Raw genomic sequence first — 14,896 nt, 5'->3', positions numbered from 1 at the left:
ACATGTCCCCTGGGGCAGGACCCGGGTCCCCAAACACTTTTTATGACTTGCATATTAGCCTTTAAAATGAGCACTTTTGATTTTTCATGTTCGTGTCCCATAGACTTAAACGGTGTTCGCACACATTTTTTGCCTTTTTGCCTGTTCGCATGTTCTGCTGCGAACCGAACCGGGGGGGGGGGGGGGGTTTGGCTCATCCCTACTGGAAAGTACAGGATATGCCATTGTGCATGGGTCAGAGTTATTCCCTCATGCTGGCCTATTCTGTTTCTGGTTAGGCAGTGGAAATCGGTTTCACGTGTTAAATTGTATTTTTCTTTGCCGTTATACATCTGTTTAACGCACCCTTCCTTTACACAGCATTTACATTTAATAAAGCCCAATTAAACTGCTTCCAGGTGTGTCTGCGTTACTCTGGACCAGGTTAAGTGCAGGTTATTAGTGGTGCAGGGGACGAGGACGCTAACAATACAGCAGTTCTTCCAGGGGTAGCACTACATATGTAAACTGTAAATAAGTTGTTAATATACGTATGTGTGTGTACATGACCTGCAGAATATTGAGATGCACTACTGTATATACATATTGCATATATTCTATTTAGTTAAAAATGGACACAAATATATAAATTGCACATGAAACAGTTTTGCTGAAAGTGTTCATCTCCTATGTGGTTTAAAGTGGTTGTAAACCTGTAAAAAAATGAAAATAAAAACCTGCAAGACAAAGGCATAATGAGCTAGTATGCTATGCATACTAGCTCATTATGTATTACTTACCTTAGATCGAAGCCCCCGCAGCCATCCTCGACCCCCTCTGGCCGCGGACATCTCTCCCGGAGCTTGCTTCCGGGTATCGGGCCCCCGGGCTGTGATTGTTTGGAGCAGAGATGATGTCACTCCCGCGCATGTACGCCAGAGCCGTCGGTTACGGCACAGTTAACTGAAGCAACAGCACGACGTGCCATTGCTTCAGTGCGCATGTGCCGATCACTTCGGCACTTGCAGACACAGGGGGATATCTCCTAAACCGTGCAGGTTTAGGAGATATCCAGGCTAGCTACAGGTAAGCCTTAATATTAGACATGTGCATTCGTTTTCGTCCGAATGCATTTTCGTCCGAATTTCAGGTATTTTCGTTATCGTTGTAAAAACTATAACGAAAGCACAGAAAACGAAAACCGAAAGATCCGACATAAAAAATGCTTTATTTTCGTTTTCGTTTTGTGGTCGAATGTGCCTAACCTTAACTATTAGTCCAATAGTGTTCTACATAGAGAGAAAAGATTCGACATAGAGAGAAAAGATTCGACATAGAGAGACATGAAGAGTCTTTTAAAAAAGTATTTTAAAACCGGCTTTGCGGCTATAATGAATTGTCGGCTCTGGCAATTCAGAGCGAATCCATTCATAAAAAAAAAAAAAAAAATATAGCGTGGGGGTACCCCCAAATTCCATTACCAGGCCCTTCAGGTCTGGAATGGATATTAAGGGGAACCCCGCCATCAATTTTAAAAAAAATTACGCGGGGTTCCCCCCAAATATCCATTCCAGACCCTTCAGGTCTGGTGTGGATTTTAAGGGGAACTCCACCCCAAATTTAAAAAAAATGTGGCGTGGAGTTCCCCCAAAAATTCACACCAGACCCCTTATCCGAGCACGTTAACCTGGCTGGCCGCAGAAAAGAGGGGGGGACAGAGTGCGGCCCCCCCTCTCCTGAACCGTACCAGGCCACATGCCCTCAACATGGGGACAAGGGCCTCATTCCCACAACTCTTGCCCGGTGGTTGTGGGGGTCTGCGGGCGGGGGGCTTATCAGAATCTGGAAGACCCCTTTAACAAAGGGGACCCCCAGATCCTGCCCCCCCCCCTATGTGAATTGGTAATGGGGTACATTGTACCCCTACCATTTCACGAAGCAAGTGTAAATAGTTAAAAAAAACACACACACCTAGAAAAAATTCCTTTATTAATAAAAAAAAAGAAAAAGAATCCAGCGGTGACACTCCTGTCCAGCAATGAGAAGATCCATCCATCCAGAGCGCAGCATCGCCGACCTCCTCTCACTGCTGGACACAGCCCAGCGAATGAGCGGCTGAAGCTGTGACATTTCTTATATAGGGGAGGCGGCCCACCCGTCACGTGACCCCGCACCCTCTGACGCACCCTCTGCTACGTCACTGGGGAAGCCCAGTCTTCCCCCTTGCTGGGCTTCCCCAGTGACGTAGCAGAGGGTGCGTCAAAGGGTGCGGGGTCACGTGACGGGTGACCCGCCTCCCCTATATAAGAAATGTCACAGCTTCAGCCGCTCAGAGGAGGTCGGCGATGCTGCGCTCTGGATGGATGGATCTTCTCATCGCTGGACAGGAGATCACCCGCACCCGTCACTGGATACAGACAACGTTGGAGCAGGAAGCCGGGAACGAGTGTCACCGCTGGATTTTTTTTATTTATTTTTTATTAATAAATGACTTTTTTCTAGGTGTGTGTGTGTGTGTTTTTTTTAACTATTTACACTTGCTTCGTGAAATGGTAGGGGTACAATGTACCCCATTACCAATTCACATGGGGGGGGCAAGATCTGGGGGTCCCCTTTGTTAAAGGGGTCTTCCAGATTCTGATAAGCCCCCCACCCGCAGACCCCCACAACCACCGGGCAAGGGTTGTGGGGATGAGGCCCTTGTCCCCATCAACATGGGGACATCCTCCCCATCTTGAGGGCATGTGGCCTGGTACGGTTCAGGAGAGGGGGGGGCCGCACTCTGTCCCCCCCTCTTTTCTGCGGCCGGCCAGGTTAACGTGCTCGGATAAGGGGCCTGGTGTGAATTTTTGGGGGAACTCCACGCCATTTTAAAAAAAATTTTGGGGTGGAGTTCCCCTTAAAATCCACACCAGATCTGAAGGGTCTGGAATGGATATTTGGGGGGAACCCCACGTCATTTTTTTTTTTTTTTGTTATGAATGGATTTGCTCTGAATTGCCAGAGCCGACAATTCATTATAGCCGCAAAGCCGGTTTTAAAAGACTTTTTTTCCTTTCAGAAATAACACTTTGTGCAGGGACAGTTCTAAGTACTGGAAACATGCGCTATTTCACATGCTAACTTTACACCCCCCCCCTAGGTACGAAATTTAAAGTAATAATTCACTTAGCATTATTAGATTCACTGCTCCCGAAAAAACCCTATTCGACAGACACCAAAAGCCTTCAATGACAGATTCGACATAGAGAGAAAAGATTCGACATAGAGACATGAAGAGTCGAATCTTTTTTTTTCTTTTTTAGAACATTCGACAGACACCATAAGCCTTCAATGACAGATTCGACCTTAATTTGGATTTTCGGACTAATGCATTTTTTTAACGAAAAACAAAATAAATAAAAACGAATTTCGGGAGTAACTAAATAAATTTATTTTTTGGACGAAAACGAAATTACGAAACAAAATATTTCAGTGTGCACATGTCTACTTAATATAGGCTTACCTGTATAAAAAAAAAAGGGGGTTACAACCACTTTAAAACATCAAAAGGACAAATTACCTTTCTAAGTTTAAGATAGAGCATATAGTCTACTGTTAACCCTTATGGGCATGTGTTTGTATGTCAGGTAATACAAGTATGACTTTGAAAATGGTCAGTCATTATCTGCGATCAATATGAGATCATTTGATAAGAGATCATTAGAGTAAAATAATTTATGACCACTTATTTTTGTGGTCAGGAGAAATCACAAGAGGAAACACTAGTGACATGTCAAACAAAATGTAAAATGCAGTCTTACCTAAAGATAGCAATACAATTCTGGTAGGGAAGGTAGTTGTAAATACCAACCAAAACCATTCTCCTTGGGCCCCATAAAGACTCCCATCTCTCTAGATCCCTTGCCACCTCCTCCCATGCTTGTTTCCAGGACTTTCTAAAAGCATCCTCCCATCCTGTGGAACTCCTTACCCCAATCTGTCTGACTATCTCCTACTCTATCCACCTTTAGGCAATCCTTAAAAACCCATCTCTTTAGAGAAGCCTATTCTACTTCCAACTAATAACATTTATTTTTATTTTCTCCATCAGCTTATCCCTCACAGTTATTACCTTTTGTATCACTTGAACCTCCATCTTTAGATTGTAATCTCTAGACTAATGTAAAGTGCTGTACAAACTGCTAAAATGCTGTGTTAAATTAAAATAATACTAATAGGAGGAGCCATGGATTTAGAAACAGGGCACAGAAGCTTCCTTTTGACATTAGGAGACTGTGTCTTTCCAGGTCAAACCTAGCTGCCCATTTTGTTCTGGCTCAGGTATTTTCTTCTTTTTGCCAAAGTTCAGCTCTTGAAGAGACTCAGTGATCTGTCTTCCAGGGCAATTTTTTAGACACAGGGACCAATTGCCCCAGGTCCAATGAATGTGTGAACCAGCAACCATGAGTTGTACCAATCACACTGGAAAGAACCATTATCTAATCAATCTCATCTCCTAGCCCATATACTGTATACCACTTTTCAGCAGGACCAACAACAAGATATGTTTTAACTCATCTTAACCCCCTTCTACAAAGAGTCACAACCAGTTGTATGTGCAAATTAACAAAATGTTTTCTAAAGCAAAACAGCTTTCACAATAAGAGGGTTGTAAATCCTTCAACCATAACTCACAAAATAAAAGGGCTATCAAAGGCATAATAGAAATATAGGAGACTATTTCCTGGTAAAATAGAAATTCTCTACTTTGTGTTCACTGGACCTGGAGCTCTGATTACAGATATCACCTGCAGTGGCAAATGATAGTAAACCATTACTGTCGAGATTTTATAATACAGTTTTCAGTATAAGAATATTCAGACATTAGTCTACCAAGCACTGTAACCATAGGCTAGGAGTTCTCTAACTATGGAGGTGATGTCCTCTGGGTAAAGGGATGCCAATCAGATAAAATATTCCCATTAAAAAGGAAATATCATTTAGGCTTTTAGGGAAGTCATCCCTGCCAGGAGAAGACGGTGATTATCGCTAGAGGTTGCTAATCGTAAGAAAATCCAGCAGGCTGGTTGTGCCCAAGTTGATTGATCAGCCTGCCCATTAATGGTTGGAATCGGCTGAACCAGCCAAGCTTTGAACCACGTTTGGCTAGCTTTAGTCAGATCAACAGGAGCCCCCAGCCCTGTCTACCTCTCTGTTCACAGATTGGTAATGCACATGGAACAGAAGACACCCTCACCCCAGCTCATGTCCATCTCTAGTCACAAACTAAAGTTCAACAGAACCAGCACAGGTCAGACAACAACTCAGTCAGAGTACAATATTAGCTAGACCAGTGTTTCTCAACTCCAGTCCTCGGGGCGCACCAACAGGTCATGTTTTCAGGATTTCCCTCTGATCAAACTGCTGTGGTAATTACTAAGGCAGTGAAACTGATAAAATCACCTGTGCACAATAATGGCAAGCCTGAAAACAAGACCTGTTGGTGCGCCCCGAGGACTGGAGTTGAGAAACACTGAGCTAGACTTCATTGCTTCCTTTTCACAGCCTGTCTGCATGGCTCATTATTCTCTATGCCAGGCTCTATACTGTCTAGGCTCTAACCGTTAGACACTATGTTGTTGCATATGCTTATGGGGCTTCTGGGCAGTGCTCATACCTTAACCACTTCCCGCCCGGTCAATAGGAGATTTACGTTCGGGAAGTGGTTCTGAAATCCTGACTGGACGTCTATGGACGTCCTGCAGGATTTCATGCCGCACGCGCCCGTGGGGGCGCGCTGTGCGGCGATCGGTGATGCGGGGTGTCAGTCTGACACCCTGCATCTCCGATCTCGGTAAAGAGCCTCCGGCGGAGGCTCTTTACCACGTGATCAGTCGTGTCCAATCACGGCTGATCACAATGTAAACAGGAAGAGCCTTGATAGCTCTTCCTCACTCGCGTCTGACAGACGCGAGTAGAGGAGAGCCGATCGGCGTCTCTCCTGACAGGGGGGGTTCGCGCTAATTGTTGGCGCAATTTTTATTTCCTTATTATATTTTAGTGATCAGTTTAAAATGTTTTTAAATAACCAAAGTCATGTTCAAAAAATAAGGAATATACAATAAACAATTAAAGCGGAGTTCCACCGAAAAAAAATATTAAAAGTCAGCAGCTACAAATACTGCAGCTGCTGACTTTTAAAATTAGGACACATACCTGTCCAGGGCGCCCGCGATGTCAGCACTCGAAACCGATCTGTCCCTCGTCTCTCAGGTGTTGCCGCCCCCATCTTCGGTAAGGGAATCAGGAAGTGAAGCCTTTTGGCTTCACTTCCTGGTTCCCTACTGCGTATGTGCGAGTAGCACTGCGCGTTGTGAGTGGTCCTTGCTGTCTTCTGGGACTTGTGTGTCTCCCAGAAGACAGCGGGGGGGGCAGAGGAGGGGCCAGACATGGCGTAGATTCCTGATACTGCAGCAATCTATGCCCAGAAGTGGGATCAAATACCTGTATTAGACAGGTATCTGCTCCCCCCTACACCCTGAAAGGTGCCAAATGTGACACCGGAGTTACATTTTTTTGTGGAACTCCGCTTTAACTTATTTGTATGGGTAGTTTCAACCCTCAAGTGATGGAACTTGTGGGCTTTGTGCAACAAGTTTGTTATTGAAAATATTAGCTAAATTGCCAAATATAGTAGAAGTGAACTGTTTAAAACCAACATGAATGATAAGTGCAGCTGTGAATTTGCCATATTATCACTACCAAAATCCAGACTTAGGAGAAACACAGATGAGAGACAGAGAAAAGTGAGAGTCAGGTAATTTATGGTTTCAGAAACTGCTTTGATCTATGTATTACTTCTATATTTGCATAAGCAAAAGCTTCAATAGGGCGAAAGGAGAAAGTTAGAGCAGAGGAGGAATTTATTAAATTTGTCCAATCTGTCAAATATTAACCCCTCACTGACAGAATCCATCTCGGAATAAGATTTTCCCTGAACGTAGAAGATTACACACAATTCTGAAGCTCGATGTTGATTTAGATATGAGCTGAAACCTATAAATATTCATAGAAGAGATCAGCATGGTACTAGGCAATGCAAAATACAAAAATGAACAAGAACAGTGTTGCAAAGCTATACATAAAAAGGTCCTACAGCTTATACATAGGAGGGGGCATATTAAACAGTAAAGTCGGAATTAATGACAATGTTGACATTAATTATAAATCTAATTTCAAAATATGTTGTTACAGCAGCGGGATCACATTTGTGGTGTGGTTAATTGTTTTTTTGATTTTTTTTACAAAGAAACAGAGTAAATAAAGTTAAATAATTACTGCCTTCTCAAATCAGAGGGTATTTAATAATCCAGAAATGTTCATACACACAAATATTAATGGAATTATAAATATTAAAGGACCATTGATACTTTTGTGATGTGGTAGCACATGCTAAAATGCATGGCAATATGCATTTGCTATGTGTGGTGCTATGCATTGTGAATGGCACCCAAATGCATTGTACACTAGAACCCAATGCACACTGAAACACATCAAACATTGTATAGTGCGGTATTTTGTAAAAAGGCTAACATGTGTACATTAACTCATCAAACAGAACACATTAGTCTAAATAAGCCCTTATAATAAAAAAATGAAAAAAGCGATTACCCCCTCCCACCCCTGGGTCCATTTGTTGGATTGTAAAGGTTGTTGAGAGAGCTGGTGGTAATGTACACTTTGTTGACCCCATGCAGGTTGGGTGGATTAAAGAGTCCATTCATTGGAACATGTACCTTGCATGCTTTTATTAGCTAATTTGCTGCAATGGGTGGGAGAAGAGAATCCTTTGTTTATTTTATTTTTAGTGCACTCATATTTTAAATTGTTAAAGCAAAATATTAGACAGGTAAAATAAAAATAAAAGACTATTTAATTCAGTTATTCATTAGAAAAACATTAATTGTGCTTTTATTGGTGTAATTACCTGATACTTGCTACATAATGCAGCATTCTGGGAGATGGAGGGTCAGCAATCACACATGTACAGGAGGAGAAAAAAAAAGGGTTGATCTCATCAGGTAGTGCTGTTCCATCATTGCCCAAACATAGGCAAGCCCTAGACTAGGTTGTATTGATTTAAAGGCAACTAAACTTGTTAAAAATTTATAAATTAACAAATATAATGGCGTCAGCAGATTTTTTTGGCAATTCAGTGATAATAAAAAAAAATTACCTTTCTTAACATATAGCTATGTATGGTTTTCTAAAACTAGCAAAAAAAAATATTGGCTTCTTTTCAGGGGCATTCTCAGTCAGAATCACAATTTATTTTGCGTTTGGCACACTACTAGTGATGAGCTTTATGTTTGAATCGCCCGTTCGCCGAATAGTGAACAATTTGTTTTTTTTGCGCAAATTCAAAAGCCGCAGAACACCCTTTAGAAGTCTATGGGAGAAATCAAAAGTGCCTATTTTAAAGGTTAATGTGCAAGTTATTGTCATAAAAAGTGTTTGGGGACCTGGGTCCTGCCCCAGGGGAGATGTTTCAATGCAAACAGATGTTTTAAAAACAGACGTTTTTTCGAGAGTAGTGATTTTAATAATGCTTAAAGTCAAACAATAAAAGTGAAATATTCAATTCAATTTTGTACCTGGGGGGTGTCTATAGTATGCCTGTAAAGTAGCGCATGTTTCCCATGTTTATAACAGTCTCTGCACAAAATGACATTTCTAAAGGAAAAAGTCATTTAAACTACTTGCGGCTATAATGAATTGTTGGATCTCGGCAATACAGATAGAAGTCATTGTGAAAAAATGGCATGGGTTTCCCCTTAGTCCATTACCAGGCCCTTTGGGTCTGGTATGAATATTAAGAGGAACCCCGAAACAAAATAAAAAAAATGCGTGGGGGTCTCCCCCCAAATTCCATATCAGGTCCTTCAGGTCTGGTATGGATATTAAGGGGAACCCTGCGCCAATTTAAAAAAAATGGCGTAGGGTTCTGGTATGGATTTCAGGTCTGGTATAATTTTTTTTTAAATGGCCTCATCCCCACAACCCTTGCCCAGTGGTTGTGGGGGTATGCGGGCAGGGGGCTTATCAGAATCTGGAACCCCCCTTTAACGAAGGGGACCTCCAGATCCTGGCCCCCCCCTACGTGAATTGGTAACGGGGTACATTGTACCCCTACCATTTCACCAAAAAAGTGTCAAAATGTTAAAAACCAAAGGAGACAGCTTGGGACAAGTCCTTTATTAAAAAGAAAAAAAGAAAAAAAAAGGCTCCAGCGATGTAATCCATTCACGATCTCCAGCGATGTAATCCATTCTCGATTTCCAACGAGGATACGACGCACACGATCCTGCCTCCACGGGAGGCACCCGACAAATGATGTGCTCCAGCCTGACAGCTCCAATATAGCTGAGGCCAGGGTCACCCATCACATGACCACGCCCCCCTCCGACAGAAGGGGAAATACCGGGGGTTACCCAGTGACGTGTACGGGTGACCCCACCCCCCTCTGATGCAACGCAGTACAAACACTTTTTATGACATATTAACCTTTAAAATTAGCACTTTTGATTTTTCATGTTCGTGTCCCATAGACTTTAACGGTGTTCGCGTGTTTGAATACATTTTTTGCCTGTTCGCATGTTCTGTTGCTACTCACTACTTTTCTGGCAGTGCTCTTCCTATTAGAACAATAGGACTGACCATAAGAACTATAGCATAAAGACCAACTCATTCAGCACTAGGCATGAGCTCAGGCATGTTCAGATCCTAGTCTGAACCCACCTGAGCGATTATGCCAGTAAATTGTCACTGTACTGGGAGCAGCCAAGGCATTCCCCACCTTGCAACCGCACATATACATACCCCTTGTATGTGTGTGTCTCTAGGGCATGGAATGCCTTCAGTCACAAATCCTCATCCAAAGACGATGGAGAAGAGGTCCCTGCTAAGGTCAGGCATACCCAACCACATTCACCGGTTGTTGAGATGGTACAATCGCATGATGATTCTCGTATGCAGCAGAGTGCCAGTACTAGTGCCCTTTACCTTTTGGTGAACTGGTGAGCACCAGCAACCTAGTACATTTTGGTCATAGACATTCCAGCACTGCAGTAACATTTGGTGACGTGGCGATTCCCATAAGTGCAGTTCAAGCTGGTGTGGTGGCTAGCAAACGCAGTGTCCCATAGCCACCGAGAATTCAAACACAGGCCCATAGAACCCATAATTCCTGTTGTGCTTGCAAGCCCTGATTGGGAACCCACAGATTCCCCCATTCACCAAAATTCTAACCTTGCCAGACAAATTCCATGGAAACGTATCACAGTTTCTGAATTTAAGACTTTTCTGGGCCTAACCCCTGAGGGCATTACTTAAAAGGATGAGCCACGGTCATATTGGTCCGCAGACCCAATTCATCATATACCCGTGTTCTCTGCTGCCATGACCAAGGGTAGATGCAAGAATTTAATGCGATTTATGTATTTCAAAGACAATTAATTCTGTGGTTCTCAGGGTGACCCTGAAAATGATTGGCTCTACAAAATTTGGCCCCTCATAAATCATCTAAACCAAAAATGAGCAGCCTTGTATTTGCCCCAACAAGTTGTCTTTGTAGATAAGTTCCTTGCTTTCAAACTGTTTCTCCCCAGCAAGAGTGCCAGATATGAGGTTAAAATGTATAAGCTTTGTGAGATGGCAACAGCCTATACATGGACTTTCCTGATTTACGAGGGAAAAGATAGTCACGTGGAGCCCCACAAATGCCCAGACTACACAGGGAGCAGTGGCAAGATTGTTTGAGAATTGGTATCTCCGTTCCGTAAAGAGTACCATTTGTACTTGGACAATTTTTATACAAGCGTGTCCCTTTTTAGACCCCTCTATATATTAGAAATTGGGTGCTGTGGCACTACTGTGCGACCTAATCGCTGGGGCTTCTCCCATTTTCTTGTAAATACCCCACTTGGAGGGGGGAGGATAGAAGACTTAACAGGTAATGAATTGCTTGCAGTGAAACGGAAGGACAAACTGGATGTTTTCATCCTGTCTTCCATTCACATAGACACGACAATCCAAACTGCAACGATTACTGGTGTTGTTGACTACAGCCTTAATATGTGAGGGGTGGACTTCAATAACCAGATGGTGGGGCTGTACTTTATTTCCCATAAGGCCAGACACTGGTACAAAAAAGCATCTGTATATTTATTCCAATTGGCCATGTTCAACACTTTTGTATTATTCAAAGGATCAGGAACCAGAAGTGGATCCTTCCTAAAATTTTAGGAAGAGATCATCACAGCCCTTTTGTATATAGAAGGTGCTGTGCCCCAAACTCCCAATCCAGATACAGTGAGCCGGCTGCATGAGAGGCATGGATGCCATGCCTGGTACCCCAACCCAAAAATCTCCCAAAAAAAGATGTTGTGTCTGTAAAAGACATGGAAAAAGGAAGAGACACATGCTTTTTTTGTCCCTCTTGTGCTGATCTCTGCCTCAAGGACTGTTTCTGTCGCTACCCCATACTAGTGGAGTATTAGTATAGGGTACAGTATGGCACAGTCTAGGGCAAGCATTCACACAGGGTCTCGAAAGATGTTAGTCAGAAAACTGGCTATCGCATTTTGAGAGACCCTTTTCTTGAGAGATTACTGTTTTTTACAGTTACAGAAAAGTTACAAAAAAAGTTTGAAATTTTTAAATACCACAAAAAGAAAGCTCTATTTGTGTGAACAAAATGGTCAAAAATACATTTGGGCACAGTGTTGAATGACTGCGCAATTGTCATTCAAAATAGGATGGCGCTGAAAGCTGAAAAATGGCCTGGGCAGAAAGGGGGTGAAAGTTCCCTGTATTGAGTTGATTAAGCATCACTACCTCTGTAAAACACATAGGGCCAGATCCACGTAGCGCGGCGCATTGTTCCGTCCGGTGTAGCGTATCTCAGATACACTACGCCACCGTAACTTACAGCATATTTTCCGTATCCACAAAGAATTTGCGCCGTAAGTTACGGTGGCGTAGTGTAACTGTGTCGGCGTAAGGGTGCGCAATTCAAATGGACGAGATGGGGGCGTGTTTTATGGTAATTCCTAATGACCCCACGTAATTGACGTTCTTTTTGAACGGCGCATGCGCCGTCCGTGGGGGTATCCCAGTGCGCATGCTCGAAATGAACCCGCAACAAGCCAATGCTTTCGACGTGAACGTAATTCTACGCAAAGCCCTATTCTTGAACGTTTTACGCAAACGACGTACACAACGGAAAATTTGACGCTGGCCCGACGTCCATACTTAACATTGCGTACGCCTCATAAAGCAGGGGTAACTATACGCCGAAAAAAGCCTTACGGAAACTAAAAAAATGCGCGGGCCGGACGTACGTTCGTGGATCGCCGTATCTAGCTCATTTGCATACTCGATGCGGAAATCGACGGAAGCGCCACCTAGCGGCCAGCGTAAATATGCACTTTAGATCCGACGGCGTACTAAGACGTACGCCAGTCGGATCTAGCCCAGCTTCAGGCGTATCTTGTTTTGTGGATACAAAACAAAGATACGCCGGAGCAAACTAGAAGTTACGCGGCGTATCAATAGATACGCCGACGTAGCTTCTTTGTGGATCTGGCCCATTGACAAACTTAAATATAATCACAGCCAAATTTAAAGGCCTTCTCAGGTGTCAAATAAAAATGTATGGTTCCTGTGGCACTGCTGACTAAACCTGACAAAATAGGAGAGAATTTTACAGGAGGTTAAGGGGGCACCCCAGCTTGAGTAACATTTAATTGTTGTCTGGGATTTTTAAAGGGAATAACCGTATTTATTATGAGGCTCTATCCCTATACAGCCAGGTCAGTGCAGAATGCTATGACTAAAATATCCATATAACAGGTAAAAATGTGTTACTTGTATAATTCCTTACTTATTTTTTCTGAACAAACGTATATTAATCACAACTTGCGGTCAGTGGGAGCACAGCCAGTTCACACATATGGTATTTATTATCCACAGTGGCTTAAGAGGGATTCTCTTCCTGCCACTCACCTATCTACCCGCTTGATAGAGGGTATGGTGAAGAGGTTTTTACAGCTGCAACGAATTAAGGCAAAAGGGGAGAAAGAGACAAAAAGACAACATTGAGCTAGAGATGGAGAGGAGGCCACGTTGTGGAAGTAATGCAAAAAATATGTGTAAGAAAAAGAAGACTGGATTTGTGTTTGTTTACTCCTGCCCACACACAGGCTCACAGCAAGAAGCTGAAGGGTTGACGGTCCACATACTATCCATCTTAAAAAATTACTGAGCCACATGTTTAACCAGGGGAGTCAAAATCGACTACTGAGACAAGCTGCATCCACACACGCTGGCTGATCAAAACGACTAACTCAGTTTGATGTAATCTTGGTTTCAAATACAAATCAAATATAGAGAAAATGCACATATAGACAAACATAAAATGTAAAACACTAACCTACACAGAAAAACTGGGTTCACAGATAAGTTACAAATGTCATAGCAGCAGCCTGACTGCATCAGTAAAAGATTTGTTTCTCCAATCCAGCTGTTTTTGGCTGAATCAGCCAGCCATCTTATGCTACCTGCAAACAGTCCCATCCAAATATATTACAGAATAGAACAGCAGGTTTAAAAGCATATTCCTCTCGCTACCATTCCTCTGTAACAAATTTGGGTTCAACACTATCTACTTCCTTCTTCTTTTCTCCACCACTCCGCCAAACAGTGCCTAATGTATATGTAGCACCTGGTTACTTCCAAGTACCGGTGCTAGTTAAATTTAGAGAGGGATCAGAGTGTTAACTGACTCTGATCCAATTGTTATGTTCAAATTTGGGTCTCTGTCTCAGCTTGGCTGTGCTGTGGGCTCATTCTATTGCTTCTGGGGTGTTGTTCCCACCCCAGGACGATGGGTGGCAGCAGTGGAGGCGAGGTTTGGGTGCTCTTTCCCAGAAGCCAATCAGGAGGGATTTTCCTCGCTGGGCATGCTGGGGAGGGTATTTATGGGACAGATGTCTTTGGTCTGGGTTCTTTTTCGAGTGCGGCACCCACCTTTAGGGTGACTGCATCACAGCGCCCCGGCGAAATGGCCTTTCGGGGTGTTCCTGTTTCCGGGACCATGTTGGCCCGGAACATTTGAGCTGTGGCGGGAAGCCCGGTAGTCGACAGGGTTCCCAATTCTGAAGATCCCAAGCGAGGAAGCTGTTCGGTGGGGAGTCCATCTGAGGAGAGCCAATGAGAGGCTGGCGATCCAATAGGGTGTCGACAAACCACCGAGGATCAAGGTAACCGGACACTGAGAGGTTGGTCACCTATCAGTCGGTAACCTGTAAGCTATTTGAAGGAGATCCAGGCTAATTCTACTAAGGAGAATCACCTCCGTTATCTCAATCCTAAGGAGGGTCTGTGGCAGAGACTATTCTGCTAAGTTCAGAGTGATACTCTGGCTGCCAGGTCAGTGAGAGAGGCCTGTCCAGGTACACTAAGTCCACTCAGGCAGGAGTGGCGCAAGAAGAGTTACATGTTGGAGCAGGACTGTTTCCCTACTATTACACCTGAATCTGCTGTTCTCCTTCTGCTTTAACTCTACCTTTCACCACCAGTTTTACTGTTTTTACCCGGCTGGGTAATAAAGAGCACAGAAAAGACACCTGTCGTGGACATTCCGTTGCTACTACATTCACCATACACCCTTAGACAGCGGAGGAGCCATGAGGTAACATGCCACCCAAAACAAACCAGCAGCTCCTTTGGGGGTAATGCTACATATATTATTATGGAGCGCTGTATGTGAACAGCATGGTCAAATTATGCCTATTTATCCAACTACCCTCCGCATGTATTTAGTGTATGGGGATCCTAATTCTGAACTCCAGGGGAAAAAAAACCCAGCTGCATG

Source organism: Rana temporaria, chromosome 2, assembly GCF_905171775.1.
Source record: "Rana temporaria chromosome 2, aRanTem1.1, whole genome shotgun sequence".
Classification (NCBI taxonomy): Eukaryota; Metazoa; Chordata; class Amphibia; order Anura; family Ranidae; genus Rana; species Rana temporaria.
The sequence above is the reverse complement of the archived record's forward strand: the minus strand, read 5'-3'. Positions refer to the sequence as shown.